Source organism: Colossoma macropomum, unplaced genomic scaffold, assembly GCF_904425465.1.
Source record: "Colossoma macropomum unplaced genomic scaffold, Colossoma_macropomum, whole genome shotgun sequence".
Lineage (NCBI taxonomy): Eukaryota > Metazoa > Chordata > Actinopteri > Characiformes > Serrasalmidae > Colossoma > Colossoma macropomum.
The window spans coordinates 40149316-40163545 of NW_023494790.1; positions in this window are offsets into that span (position 1 = coordinate 40149316).

Here is a 14230-nt window from a genome sequence, read left to right on the forward strand (position 1 = left end):
CTTTAGATTTGGTATAGCTCACTAATAAACAATAAGATAACCAAATAAAGCTGCAACCATTTGTTTCTACATACATAAATAGAATATTATTACATAATACTATATTACCATTACATTTCTGATAATAATTATAATAAGTAACAATAACAGCACAAGGAATGTGAATCTGAAGCATCAACATTTGCACATTTGTTTCATCTTGGAAAGCAATAGTAATGACTGAGTAGCATAGACAGTACATAAGAAACAAATAGACTTAAAAAACCTAATAAATGCGTAAATATGTCTCCAAATTTACAAACACCAAGATATTCAAACTGAAAAACATTAACATGAGAGAAATAACAGAAGCCATATCGCCCCCTATACTTCCTGTAGTGTATTACAGTCTGTCAGAGTGACTGTGTGGATCATATGAACATTATAGAGGCTTTTTAAATGAAACAGTAGAAGCCATATCGCCCCCTACACTTCCTGTAGTGTATTACAGTCTGTCAGAATGACTGTGTGGATCATATGAACATTATAGAGCTTTTTAAGTGAAACAGTAGAAGTCATATCGCCCCCTACACTTCCTGTAGTGTATTACAGTCTGTCAGAGTGACTGTGTGGATCATATGAACATTATAGAGGCTTTTTAAATGAAACAGTAGAAGCCATATCGCCCCCTACACTTCCTGTAGTGTATTACAGTCTGTCAGAGTGACTGTGTGGATCATATGAACATTATAGAGGCTTTTTAAATGAAACAGTAGAAGCCATATCGCCCCCTACGCTTCCTGTAGTGTATTACAGTCTGTCAGAGTGACTGTGTGGTTCATATGAACATTATAGAGCCTTAGAAAACAAACTGTAGATGAATAAAGGCAGATTCAGCAGAAAACTTCTAACTACCTGCTAAGCACTACCTGCTTAGGCCTGACAACGAGATGGGTGGGTTAAGGAGGGGTTGATATACCAGTGTAGAAGATTTGAGGAGTAAAAATCCATTTAGCTCAGGAAGTGGAGTCTGACAAAACAAACTCTCACTCCAATGATGGATTCAAACAAGATGGTTCTGCAAAGTACATCAAAATATTATCTTTAAAATCGGTATTCTGTTATATGGGCCCATTAAAGAGGTGCCATCAGGCCTACCATCAACAGAACCAACCCATTTTGAAAGAGAAGCATGCGGAGCAGCACATTAAACCTTAGATGTGATTTAATCTTGAGATTAAAGATAAGAGTCACCTAGCATTAAGACGTATCAGTAATGGTAGTCATTTTGGAGGATGAATGGTGCAGCTTTGATGACATATCCCGAGGGTTATGACATGCATATTCCACTAATTCATATAATTTAGCACTGATTAGCTTTCAACGCTCAACTGTAATTTTCTTCTCCTCAAGTATATCTTCTCAAGTATATCCCAAACGCTCCGGGTGGAATGAGCGTCCCACCAGGCTGACGGAGCATTAACCGGCCTGTCTGGTTAACCACTGAATGTATAAGCCTTTATAGTACATTATATGTCCAAAAGAATCCAGACACATCTTCTAATGGGTGAATTCAGGTAGTAATCTCTATAAAAAAGTACTGACCAATAGAATGGGACACTCTGGAGCAGCCTGAACTCACATGAGCCTAAGGTCACCACGCCCAAAGCCAAGCATGGGCTAGAGGGGTATAAAGCCCCCCAGCATTGGGCTGTGGAGCAGTGGAACTGTGTTCTCTGGAGTGATGGAGCTCCATCCAATACCTTTGGGATGAGTTGGAGTGATCCAGAACTGACCATCCAACATCAGTAAACTCCAGTAAAAGCAGAAGTTCCTCCCTTTAGACCTCCACTTGAGTAAAAGTACAAAAGTATTCATCTTCAAATGTACTTAAGTATCAAAAGTAAAAGTACTAAAAGATTAATTATGACTCTGATGTCCTGTTATCATTACTGTAACAAGACTCTGCTTCATTAACTCATTTTAGGTGAAAATACTCCAGTGTCACTCTTGGTAAACCAGTCTTTAATAGAAGGTCATTAATTAGTGACGCTCATGTCTATTAAAATTATCATAATCACAAAACACTGAAGGCAAACAGTTTCCATCAGGTAGAACTGAGTGGCTCTGAAATCACTTTTTACAAACCAGCAAAGTTCCAGTTTAAGATTTATTTAACTTAGTTACAAGTTTAAGTTTAATAAAAACTTTAAACTCAGATTCACAAATGAGTTTCCTTTACTAAACTGCATCTGTAGGTCTCTGTTCATAAACATAAACTAGCCAAAACTAATTTACTATAAAATGAAATGTGTTTGTATAAATTCAGAATAAAGACACGTCAGTCTCAACTGCATATGTGTACATATTTCTATATTGTGGTCTGTTTACACAAAGTTAGGTTAGTTCATCATTTATGTTGAATAGACTCTCCCAAAATTTTACGCTGCTGCACTGATGTTGAACCGTGTGCTGCACTGGGTCGGTATGACCAACAGGTCAAAACAAGCTCAAAACAAAGTGGCCGCTGTGCCCTGATTGGTGTTCTTACTTCGTGCTTCTTTCGTTTTGACATGTTATGTTTTTGTACACACATAAACCAAAAGGAACGACAGATTTCTCATAATGTAGTGGAGTAAAAAGTGAGATATCTGACTTTGAAATGTGGAGTGAAAGTAAAAAGTCACCCAAAATGGAAAAACTTCAGTAAAGTACAGATACACGAAAAACTACTTAAGTACAGAAACTAATTACATTTACTTAGTTACTGTCCACCACTGCTAGAATCCAGCTACTCAGGAACTGTAGCAGCTAAAAAGCCTTTATATTTGGTGTTCTAGCCCAAAACAGGTATCAGATTTATCTAGTAGAGCTAAATCATGGTTAAAACTGCCAAAGCAAAAACTATTAGAGGCTATTAAATTACAAATGATTCATATTTGACTGGATTATTACAGTAACATACTGTGGTGAGTCACAGCCAAAGAGACAAAGAAACACATGATCACTGATGACCTACTTCCAGACTAAAACACAGGCCTGTTTTCAAAGCAGAATCATCAGGGAAACTGTAACTCAGGTGAAGCTGAGGCTTAATAAGCTTGAACACAGGTTGTCTATGTTTCTACACGTCTAGAACGAATAGTGAGCATTCATATGTTGCCGCTCGTCATCCGGAAGCCCAGAGCATCTCCTTTTATCTGCCTCTGTCTGAGTTCACACTGGAGGCTCTTATGTAATATGGAGATCGCAGGAAGCATCTGTACAATGCAGAGCGTTAGGAACGGCGGTTGTGACTTGATAAGGCAGATTAATGGATAAATATCACAGACCAAGTTCTTCTTAATGCAGGTGTGAGAGATAAAGCTTAACTGCATCGCTTACTGCAGATTAAACTCCCACTGTATCTCACTTTCCCCACACTACTCCCCTGCAACACCACTGTCTATTATGTATGATAAGAATAAGGCAGTTTAATACAGTACATATTCTTATAAAGCACTTGCTGGAGAAATTGGAACTGCTAATATATCTGTAGATGTTGGATAATGTTGGATAAAATGCAAAATGTACCATAGCATCTCAGAGACTTATAGAAATAACAAATATTCAGTTACTGTAACCACCAAATGTGGTTACGTTGCACCGGTCATACACCGGTCAGGCATAACATTCTGACCACCTCCTTGTTTCTACGCTCATTGTCCATTTTATCAGCTCCACTTACTATATAGGTGCACTTTGTAGTTCTACAGTTACAGACTGTGGTCCATCTGTTTCTCTGATACTTTGTTAGCCCCCTTTTACCCTGTTCTTCAGTGGTCAGGACCCCCATGGACCCTCACAGAGCAGGTACTATTTGGGTGGTGGGTCATTCTCAGCACTGCAGTAACACTGACGTGGCGGTGGTGTGTTAGTGTGTGTTGTGCTGGTACGAGTGGATCAAGGAGGTGGTCATAATGTTATGCCTGATGGGGGTATATCAGTTATGAAACTGTGCTTGTGTTCATTTGCATGGAAGTTCTCAGAAGATAAGCCGCTAAGTCTGCCATCCTCACTGGCGCAAACTGTTGAAGGACTGTCAGCAAATGAAGACTCTCTCAGTAAATCTGGTCCTAATAGTGCCATATTATTCTACTGTTAAATGTAAGTATACTTGATTTAACTGAACCCCAAAATATGTATTAAACACTATGTATTTATACTATGTCTAATATTAATAATGAAGCAAAGCAATGTGCACAATTGTTTTCCGATTTCTTCTTTTTCTTATTTTTCCGCTAATTCATCCAGGAGTTTTCGAGATACTGGCACAGTTCCAGCTCCAGAACGTTCAATCTATTGGGAACGATATGCTTGTATAAAGCTTTTTGATTGGACGTTTTGGAAAAATATCTAATTGAGATTTTTCTAACCGATATTGTGATTATGATTTTCATTTTGATTGTTTTCTATATATTGAGGTTTGGGTCTTTATCAGCTAAAAAGAGTGGCGTGTACTTCTTCTGGCTTGTTATTCTAAAAGCAGATCAACAGCTCCACGTTATTAGGTTAAATCCACTTGCAACATATGAACATTACTGATAACAGTAGAAAAAGATAAAATATAATGAAAATTGCAGCTCTTGCGATTTGAAAATTGGACTCTTTTAAATTGCGATTTTGATTTTTTTTTTCCCTTAGAAATAATGGGGTGCAAAAGTTTGTGAACCCAACTTGGTTGACACAAGTTCATTAGCAACACCCTATTAACCACCATAGCAACCATAGCAACCACCTAGCTACACCCTAGCAACCACCTGGAATACCATAGCAACCACCTAGCAACACCCTAGCAACTACCTGGGATACCACAGCAACCACGTATCAACACCTTTGCAACTAGCTAAAATACCATAGTAACCATTCAGCAACACCCTAGCAACCATCTAGCAACACCCTAGTAACCGCCTGTAATACCATAGCAACTACCTGGAATACCACAGCAACCACCTAGCAACACCCTAGCAACTACCTGGGATACCACAGCAACCACGTATCAACACCTTTGCAACTAGCTAAAATACCATAGTAAACATTCAGCAACACCCTAGCAACCACCTTGCAACTGCTTAAGCTGTGCATTTTCTTCAGGAAATGCACCTTTCTAGTTATAATAATTTGCAGGCAGTAGTTGTGGTTTGTGGTTAGCGTGTCACTCTTTACCTTTACTACAGCTTACTTTCTTTTCAAGAGACAAGAAATCTGCAGACACACCTCCAAAGTTCAGTCTTAGAAGCTGGTTGATCATTTTCTGAAGTAATCAAACTCATTCAGTGATGTTGAGGTCTGCATGCACAAAATATAGAGCGGACAATTTAAATACTGGCAGCTTTGATATTATATTTAGTTGCTGAGGCTTCAGTTTCAATACACAGTAGTGTGCAAAAGTCTGAATGAATTGAAACAAACAAATACATTTACAATAATATCTTGTTTTCAAAAAAGTAGTCTGAAAAAACAAGTTTCATTCCAAATTTCTCATGTGGATTTGTTCAATTCCATCAGCAGCACACTTGATTGAACATACAGAAGTATTGAGTGCGTTTATATCCACTCAGTAATCCGATCATAATCTGATTTCTGCAGTTTTCTGATTTTTCAAATGGTCATATAAACAGCACACTGATTTCTTAGATCGGAGTAAGGTCTAGAAATCCGATTAAAAAATCTGATAAAGAGAGCTGGATTTTAGCTCAGTAATCAGATTTCTCAGTGCATGTGAACTCTTACTCTGATTTCTTTCGGATTTCTCAGTCTGAGCATGTGCGAAAACAGACGGCGCCACCGGAAATAAGCGAGCAGCGTCGCCACGAGACGGAGCAAAACACTTTTGGAGCGACGCTGAAACCAAATACATGCTTGACAAAATGAAGGATTTAAATATTCTTCATTTTCTAGATGATGTATGTTCATATTTTCAGCTAAAGCAGCGCGATGTTTTAAAAAAAGGCTGCATCGTGAAGTTTGAGTTTCATGTTACGTTTACATCACGTCTTCTGTGAGTTTATTGGCTGGTTGTAAAGCTGAAATCCGATTACTGTCTGACTCATGCAGACCCAGAGTTTCCCCACTATCTGACTGCTCAAGTGCATGTAAACACATTGATCGGATTACTGACAAAGTCTGCTTTTCTGCAGTTATCGGATTATTAAGTGCATGTAAACACACTCCTTGATTAGATACACCAAGTGTCGGATGATAACCACAGTCAGTACTCGGCCTCCTTGAGGTGAAGTTTGGAAATGGTTAAACACACCAACGGAACATAAAACATATATTAACATAAAATATCTTAACATAAAATCACTACTTATTGTCCAGACTTGCACAGCACTGTATGTTTTCTTCTTTTTTCCTGAGGCTGAAAAATGAATAACTTGTACTTAATGGCTCTTTTGGCTGTAAATGCACTGCACACAATACAAATAGAGGCAAAAAGGTGAGCAAGAAGTCCCTTGAGAGCTGAGGTACTGCTCATACCTTTCACTCCATCTAAATATCCTTCCAGCCTGTACTGAAAGCGGCACTGGCTGGACGGAGGCTGATGGAGAAAGGTTTGTCTCTACTGCCCCCTTCAGGCTGCCAGCAGAAATACTGAAGTCAGGGAACAGTGACTGGATCTAAATCAAGTACCGCTCAAACACAAACCTGCTATGTTTTCACAAAAAAAAGAGACAAATAAAGAACAAAAAAATTAGGAATGACAAGAAAATGTGATCTGTCATAGATTAATAATGCGTAATTAATATAACGCATCTTTTTTTTTTCTTCATTAGGAGTTAACCTAATAAAATCCATCTAAAAAAATCTAAAAAAAAAAGTTTTTATTTTATTTTTAATTAATGTTGTGCTATAACCCAAACTGACCATTGTTTATTCAAAATACGCAAAAACTTCAACAGTAAAATACAGACACTTGTAGTAAACCCTAAATCTAGTCACCTAGAATTCTTTCTTTGCTGCAGGTTCATTAAGACCTGGGCTCAGTTTCTGAGCTGTTAAGTGTTTATGAAGGTTGAACTGCAGCTGAACTGCATTTTGGTGATATAACTGGTGTAGAATTGTGTAGAACTGAGGTGTAACTGCTGTCCCATCAACAGTTGTTGGGGTAGGAGAGTCGGAGTGCACATTACGTTGCAGTGCATTCTGGGGACTGTAGTTCAGCACATTGTGAAATGAGCTAATATCAATAGAATATTCAAATATGTTTGCAGGCCGGATAAGATTGTGTGGCGGGCCTGATTTGGCCCGCAGGCCTCGTGTTTGATTCATGGGTTATAGACGCTGAGCTTTCACGGGTGTCGTAACAGTCATAGTCTACATTTGCATGTGAACATTCTCAAATTTAAGGCATCAAAAGGACTCTTTACAGTGATGCCAGAGAAGAAGCACTTCTGGTTCCATTAAAGATCAGTTGAGTGCTTCTTAAACAAACCATTTCTGTAAAGGAGACGGAGGATCTCTTAGTGGAAAGTCTATTAGTGGGACGGACCCTCGTTTCCGCTCTGAGAGTGAACTGAACTGTGAACCCATTAGGGTGCATAATGAATCAGTTTGGAAGAAAATAATAGCAAACACTGCGTAGCTGTTTAAAGCGTCAGTCTCCTCAGCGTCCGGGCTGCATCAGGTGTCACCATGATGATAAATAAAGAAATAAATGAGAGGGGAACTGGAGGGGACTGGCGAAAGCCAATGACGGCTTCTTTTATGTGGGGCTTTGATTCTATTCCCTCTGAGCAAATTAGCCCCTACAAAGTGGATCCACAGCTGCTTCCCAAAGCCAGTCTGCTGCTTATGCCCACCGCACGGTCTGAGCCTTCATCCTCTCCGTCTCTGAACTATTACACAGAGGCTGCATCACCCACATGACTGATGAACTAAATCTCCAGCCTAACCATGATCAAATTCATTTACGATTCGCTGGGAAACAATTTGGTTCAGAATTCTGTGTATACATGCACTGAACATAGAAAAGTGACCAGAGTTGTGAAATCGAGTTACAACAGAATATTCGGGGCCTCTTTCGAGTGAATCTCCCTGTATTTTTTGTTAAATTATGTTCTTATAAAAAATAATAAACCTTTTTTATTTTGTTATTTCGTGTTTCTCCTCATATCAAGCGTGATTCTTCATATTACATCATTTTAAAGACTAAATTCTTGCATTCCTGGAAAATGAGTTTTGCCCCACCTCTAAAACTGGGTTTTTTTTTGATGATGTCACCATGCACCAGTGGGCAGGGCAAAATAGCATTATTCAATATCATCGCATTTCACCTCCCTTATTTACCCTGGAGAGAAAACACTCAGCCAGCTCTGAGACCCTCTCAGATACAAATATGTTTCATGTATATGTTACCATACGGAAGCAAACCAGTTTTCCTACTCACACTGGTGTTAAATTAATTGACACAACAAGCTAACACGGCCATGCTAACTCATACAGCGTCCTTTACGTATTTATTATTTATTTATGATTAAATAACATTATTATTACTCGTTGCTCATGCCCTGCATTTATCTTCTCTGTGTTCATGGCTTAAAGTGCACTGGAGCTTTAAGCTTCTTCAGTTTTAAACCGGACTGACGCGGCTCGGTGCTCTAGATTGTGTGATTACGTTACAAATTCAGGCTACAGTTTGTCCGGGGGGAGTTTAACGCTGAACAAAACGAAGAAAAGAAGACATTCGCCTTGTGTGAGGACACAAAATTCACATTTTATTCAAGGAAATAGCATGAGACCCCCTTTCAACTTCAGTTTTGTCTCTCTCACGGGGGGGTTCCTGTACTCTTACCAACCCAGACCTCCTCATTTCAAACCCGGTATGTGTTTGCTGTTGTTGAGTGGTGGTAGGTGAGCACTGCAGGCCAATTCACAAACTCCTGCACTCAACACACTGTCACTCGCCATCCCATCACGGCTCAGCGTGTGAACACGTGCTTCAGTATGTATTAATAGTGTTAAAAGAACAGGTTATTAACATTCCCTGCTTCTCTCTCACTCTCTGAAGGGACTGGTTTTAATGGGCTCACTCTTCCACTCCATTAGCCAAACACTGTCTTCAACAGTACTCTGTCTGTGTGCTCCCCCTCACAGCCCCGCTGCACACCCCCGCTGTCACTACACATTACGTCGCCACTTCCTCTGCAGTCGAGCCAGACTTGGTCAGATTAAATTTAAGCAGCGAGAGGACAGCTGATGCTGAATGGCTCGATCCGGACCTCTAACTGCGTTCATATTGCAAATCGGAGCTTATGAAACTATTAATGGCTATTATAAATCTTTATTACATTCACAACTGCCACCGTTAGCCTTACAGCCACCCCCTTTCCTCGAAGAGTGCAATCTGTCACCGCATATTCTTTTCCCCTTCACTCATTTCTTCTGCTCACTTGCCTCGTTTTTACACTCCTCTATTTCTCCACAGTTCACATAAATCAGATTTTACTGCCTGCCTGCCTGCCATTACGCTCCAGTTAGGCCTGACTGCTGTTACAGAGCTAAAGAACATAGAGAAGCAGTTTAATTACTAACTCTGTTCTTTTACATCCCATATTACACATATTGGTTTGGCCATCATTAGGGATGGGCACTGTGAAATTGTTATAATCGAATTAGAATTAGAAAAATGCAACTTGCTTCTCCTGTACTATATTAAATCCAGACCAGAAAGCCAGCTGTGGTAGCCTGTAGACGGCAGTAGAGGCCTTTAGACGGCAGCAGGAGCCTTTAGACTGCAGCAGCGGCCTTAAGACAGCTGTAGATGGCCTTTAGATGGCTTCAACGGCCTTTGGGCGGCAGCAGACAGCATTTGGACGGCAGCAGACTGCATTTGGACGGCTTCAGCATCCTTTGGACGGCTTCAGCAGCCCTTGGACGGCAGCCCATGGCCTTTAGATGGCTACAGAGAACTTTAGAAGGCAGCAGACAGCCTTTTGACTGCAGCAGCGGGCTTTATACCCCTCTTGCCCACGCTTGGCTTTGGGCATTATGCTCAGGTGTGGCTGCTCCAGTTTCTGGCACTCTTTTTCGTTCCTGTTTTCAATTACCTTCTCTTACGTTTTGGTTTTCAGGGTGTTGGTCACAAAATTAGTTTTTAGGTTTACTGCATTGTTACAATATGGCATTTGGGTTTAGGTCACAAATGTAAATTGTGAACATGAAATCATTAACCATCAGTTTTTTCTTCAGTACCATGAAGTATATGAAACATATTATTGGTTTGTATTGTTTTTCCGGGCCAGCTGGTGCACGATGGCATCATCAAACGTCACATGTGTTAGAAGCCAGGGATAAGTCATCACATTTTAAAGGAAGATTCTGGAAAAAGCAAGAACTGGTCTTTTAAGTGATATGATGAAACATATTTAATGTGACCATTGCTAAGGCTCTAGAACTCCAGAGAACCACAGTGAGAGCCTTTACCCACAAATGGAGAGAGGTTGGAACAGTGATGAACCTTCCCAGGAGTAGCCAGCCTACCAAAAATTCACTAAGAGAGTATCAACGACTCAGAAAGGAGGTCACAAAAGAGTCGAGGCAAACATCTAAAGAACTACAGGCCTCACTTGCCTCAGTTACGGTCAATGTACATGATTCCACAATAAGAAGGACGCTGGGCAAAAACAGCATCCATGGGAACTCAAACCACTGCTGACCAAAAAGAACTCAAAAACATCTAGATGATCGCCAAGACTTTTAGGATAATATTCTGCGGACTGATGAATCAAAGGTGGAACTTCTTGGAAGACATGGGTCCTGTTACATCTGGCGTAAAGCTGACACCGCATTCCACCATAAGAACATCATACCAACAGTGAAACATGGTGGTGGTAGTGTGATGATCCGAGGCTGCTTTGCTTCTGCAGGACCTGGACAACTCGTGATGGACTCCTGAAGGGGAATGTCCGCCTGTCAGTTTGTGACCTAAGCTCAAGTGCAGTTGGGTTCTGCAGCAGGACAATGATCCAAAGCACATAAGCAAGTCGACCTCTGAATGGCTCAAAAGAAACAAATGTAAGGTTCTGGAGTGGCCGAGTCAAACTCCAATTAAAATTAATTAAATTAGAATAAAATAGAATTAAATTGAGGTGCTGTGGTAAGACCATAAATGTAGCTGAATAAAACAATTCTGTAAGTGAGAGTGGGCCAGAATTCCTCCACAGCGATGTAAAAGACTGATTGCAAGTTACCAAAAAGTTGCAGTTGTTACTGTCAAGGATGGCACAACCGGTTATTAAGTTTAGGAGGGGTGATTACTTTTTCACATGGGTGACACAGGTTTCGAATAAATCTTTATGTTCAACAAATGGAATGATCATTTAAAAGCTGCATTTTGCGTTTACTCGCGTTGTCTTTATCTTATATTAGAATCAGCTGGATGATCTGAAACATTTAAATGCGACAAAATTAGCAGAAACAGAAGAAATCGGGTGATACTTTTTTGGCAAATCACACAGCTACCCCCTTCATAGACAAATTAGCAAGATTTTCTTAATGGGATACGGCGAATTATTGGTCATGAAAGGGCAGTTTGATTATGAGAGCAGCAGTTGACTGAAACAGGTCGTAAGAGCTAAAATAATTAAATGTGACAAATTGTGCAAAAATAGAAGAAATTGGGTAAAACTTTTTTGGCAAACACTTTTTTTACAGCACTGCATGTCTGTCAGTGTTATGTAAGGCCCCCTGTGTATTAAGAACTCTAAAGAAGAACACCCAGAATGCTTCAGTACAGCCCTGCTCAGAGGTATCAGCATGTTTGATAGTGATGGAGATGGAGGAGGATGTTTATTACTAGGTACCAGTAGGCTGGCGGTCATTAGTGATTATGCTCCATTAATCAGACTGAATATTCTTTTCTTGGCTGATAAGATCTTTCCTCAATCACAGAACAGAAGCGATGACGGGTCTGGAGTGGAGGTAAAGCTCGGAGGGGAAGCGAGGGTCTGTTCGTGTGGATACACACACACAGAGCAGCTGACTGTCCTTGTTAATCAGAGTGGAATGAGTGTACGAGTGAAAGACGTTCCTCATGTTGTTGATGGAGCAGCGTGACGTAAGAGTAAGTGATAGACATCATCTGTTCTCCACCATACTGCACCGAGTTACTAACCACCAAAACAACCCAAACATTCAGTCATCACAAATGGCTGCAACTGCATTACAGCGCCGCTCGACTGTTCGCTCAGGTCTGATCTTTCTGGCGGACGATCTGATTAAAATATATCCTGATCAGAGATGGTGCAATACCATTTTTTCCAAAACCAATATTGAAACTTTAAATATTGTCTGATACTGATCCAGTACTTCTTCTTTAAACAGAATTCTGAAGGCTTCAAATACTCGTTTGGATTTCTGAACAGGTTCCTGAATACTTGTTTTCAAAGTCACACTTCAACTACACTGTTCAAAATATATCCACAAGGCAGGGTTGGGAGGCATCAAAATACAAGTATTGAAGTATGTGTATTCAGTCCGAATTACATTTTTTTCAGGCAGTACTTACAATACAGTTACATTTTACTTCTTTAATTCTTTAAAAACACTGAAGTTCCTGAGTAGACTGATAAATCAATGTGATCAGTTATTAAACGCAGCGTTACTGAGCTCTGCTAAAGCCTGAGTAGACTGATAAATCAATGTGATCGGTTATTAATCTCAGTGTTACTGAGCTCTGCTAAAGCCTGAGTAGACTGATAAATCAATGTGATCGGTTATTAATCTCAGTGTTACTGAGCTCTGCTAAAGCCTGAGTAGACTGATAAATCAATGTGATCAGTTATTAATCTGTGTTACTGAGCTCTGCTAAAGCCTGAGTAGACTGATAAATCAATGTGATCAGTTATTAATCTCAGCGTTACTGAGCTCTGCTAGAGCCTGAGTAGACTGATAAATCAATGTGATCAGTTATTAATCTCAGCGTTACTGAGCTCTGCTAAAGCCTGAGTAGACTGATAAATCAATGTGATCAGTTATTAATCTCAGTGTTACTGAGCTCTGCTAAAGCCTGAGTAGACTGATAAATCAATGTGATCAGTTATTAATCTGTGTTACTGAGCTCTGCTAAAGCCTGAGTAGACTGATAAATCAATGTGATCAGTTATTAATCTGTGTTACTGAGCTCTGCTAAAGCCTGAGTAGACTGATAAATCAATGTGATCAGTTATTAATCTGTGTTACTGAGCTCTGCTAAAGCCTGAGTAGACTGATAAATCAATGTGATCAGTTATTAATCTGTGTTACTGAGCTCTGCTAAAGCCTGAGTAGACTGATAAATCAATGTGATCAGTTATTAATCTCAGCGTTACTGAGCTCTGCTAAAGCCTGAGTAGACTGATAAATCAATGTGATCGGTTATTAATCTGTGTTACTGAGCTCTGCTAAAGCCTGAGTAGACTGATAAATCAATGTGATCAGTTATTAAACGCAGCATTACTGAGCTCTGCTAAAGCCTGAGTAGACTGATAAATCAATGTGATCGGTTATTAATCTCAGTGTTACTGAGCTCTGCTAAAGCCTGAGTAGACTGATAAATCAATGTGATCAGTTATTAAACGCAGCGTTACTGAGCTCTGCTAAAGCCTGAGTAGACTGATAAATCAATGTGATCGGTTATTAATCTCAGTGTTACTGAGCTCTGCTAAAGCCTGAGTAGACTGATAAATCAATGTGATCAGTTATTAATCTGTGTTACTGAGCTCTGCTAAAGCCTGAGTAGACTGATAAATCAATGTGATCAGTTATTAATCTGTGTTACTGAGCTCTGCTAAAGCCTGAGTAGACTGATAAATCAATGTGATCAGTTATTAATCTGTGTTACTGAGCTCTGCTAAAGCCTGAGTAGACTGATAAATCAATGTGATCAGTTATTAATCTCAGTGTTACTGAGCTCTGCTAAAGCCTGAGTAGACTGATAAATCAATGTGATCAGTTATTAATCTCAGTGTTACTGAGCTCTGCTAAAGCCTGAGTAGACTGATAAATCAATGTGATCAGTTATTAATCTCAGCGTTACTGAGCTCTGCTAAAGCCTGAGTAGACTGATAAATCAATGTGATCAGTTATTAATCTCAGTGTTACTGAGCTCTGCTAAAGCCTGAGTAGACTGATAAATCAATGTGATCGGTTATTAATCTGTGTTACTGAGCTCTGCTAAAGCCTGAGTAGACTGATAAATCAATGTGATGATCAGTTATTAATCTCAGTG